The sequence below is a fragment of the Nematolebias whitei genome, chromosome 8 (assembly GCF_014905685.2).
Source record: "Nematolebias whitei isolate Nwh7 chromosome 8, NemWhi1, whole genome shotgun sequence".
NCBI lineage: Eukaryota > Metazoa > Chordata > Actinopteri > Cyprinodontiformes > Rivulidae > Nematolebias > Nematolebias whitei.
Window position 1 is genome coordinate 32370116 of NC_056505.1, and position 2517 is coordinate 32372632.

Here is a 2517-nt window from a genome sequence, read left to right on the forward strand (position 1 = left end):
ATATATATATATATATATATATATATAATTTTTTTAAATCATGACTGGAAATAGAAAACATATGTTTGAAACTTTTAAGCATGTCAATTTTAAAAAGCATGAAAACTCAAAAACAATTCCCACACATGTCACATGGATCAGATCACAGTTATCTTCACACCAGTGGTGACAGAGCAGCAAAAACAAAGTGCATCTCATTTAGGGCAACGTGGGGTTCAGTGTTTTTCAGTAGGAACAGAAACCCACAGTGACAGGTTTGAACCTCCAACCATCCAATTAGTGAACAACACACAACATGCACCTGGTCTTAAATACATGTGGCTGCTGCCATAATTGAGTTAATTAGTTTTGTGCTAAATCTGTAAGTACTTTAAGCATCTGTCTGATATCTGATTTAACTAAACAACACAACCTTTTAATTACTGTTTATTCATCCATCTATCCATCCATTATCTTTTACCCGCTTCTTCCATTTTGGATCACGGGGCCCATGTCCAGCAATCACTGTGCGAGGGGCGAGGTACACCCTGGACAGGTCTCCAGTCCATCACAGGGTCACATAGAAACAAACAAGACAAACAACCATTCACTCTCTCACTCACACCTAGGGACAATTTTAGAGTTACCAATCAGCCTAACATGCATGTTTTTGGTATGTGGGAAGAAACCAGAGTACCTGGAGAAAACCCACGCATGCACGGAGAGAACATGCAAACTCCACCCAGAAAAGCCCCCGGACCGGGTTTGAACCGGGGACCTGCTCACTGAGAGGCAGCAGCTCTACGAGTTGCACCACCGTGCTGCCCTGTTTATTCATATGTGTAAAAATATTTTACATTTAAATAGATATTTATTGTCTTTAAAGAATAGACAGGGTTGCTTTACTCTTTTCCTTTCTGTTTTGTAAAATATAAAGTTAACTTTCTGCTGGTTGTAGCCTCATTTTATGACATACTAGAAAAGTATTTCACATGGGCTTGGAAAGCAGGGGGCTGTAGGAGCACATTCATCAATCCATTTTCGTTACCCTCTTTTCCATGTCTAAATTCATAGCTAAAGAATTAATTGAAACATCCACCCATCCATTATCTTTTACCTGTTTCTTCCTTTTTGGGTCGCAGGGGTCACTGGTGCCCATGTCCAGCTATCACTGTGTGAGAGGTGGGGGACAGTCTGGACAGGTCTCCAGTCCATCACAAGAACACATAGAGACAAACAACCATTCACTCTTTCACTCTCACCTAGGGACAATTTAGAGTTACCAATCAGCCTAACATGCATGTTTTTGGTCTGTGGGAAGAAACTGGAGTACCCGGAGAAAACCCACGCATGCACGGAGAGAACATGCAAACTTCAGAAGGGCTCCCGGAACATATAAGAAAATGGTAAATGTACTGTACTTATATTGCGCCTTTCTATCTGTAGTATGTCATATATGGATATATATGCATACATTTATTCACGAGTTCCTCATCTTTCTGACTGTGTAAATGCGTGCATTGATTTTAACAGAAATGTAACAAGAGACGTTATTTATCTTTGACCCATCAAAATGAATGCGGTCATTTATTTTCAGAATCAAAGTTTAACATCAAACATTTACATTAATTTGGCAAAATATGAAAATAATAACAGACAAGTTTCACAGATAATGGACATCAATCACACGGCGGTGATTGAGGACTTAGCTTCAGATATTTCTAAAATATCTGAACTGATTTTAAGAGAAAGCAGAGTTTAAGATGGAAATGGAGATTTATCTTACAGAGAGATTTGTGAGGGAATTAATCTGTTTGACCAGAAACGTGCACGCTCCATCAGACCTCAGCTTGCCCACGGTACACTTGGTCGAAAATAGAACCTTCTACCTGGTTGACGATAAAATCAGCGTCGGCGTAGGGTTCCTTTCTGACTCTTTCAGCGTCTCCGTGAGAACTGCCAAACCCTTAGAGAGTCGTACGAGGTTGTTCAAACAGAAGTTATAATCCCAAAACGTCTCTGGATCATCCTGAACGCGTTTGCATCCAAGAACTCTGCACTCCTTTCATCTCCTTCCACTCTCTATCAGACTTCCGACATCAGACTCTGTGCACTCTGTCAGCACACTGGCTGGAACTCTGTGTGCTCTCTAGAACCGGGAAGTTGCCACATTTTAAATGAGTTGACTTCCGGGTCAATTTAGAGCTTTCTGATTCGTGGATAGACCAGAATAGAGGTGTGGTTTGTGATGTAAGATGTTATCAAATTCGAGGTCAGAGAATGAGATTGTTCAACAACAGACAGAGAGATTATTGCAGAAAACCAGACTTCGTGGAGTCAAACTCTTCTGTATCTTCTGTAAAGATTAAACATGACATTTCTTCTCGGTAAACATTTTAGTTGACCGAGATTCGACCTTTAACATACTTACAAAACTTGCTCATTGAAGACAGAAAATCAAGAAATGCATATTAACCTGATTTCTTCTTTGAATGAGGAATAAAAATCATTACTTACTGTTTATGTAAAATAAAAATG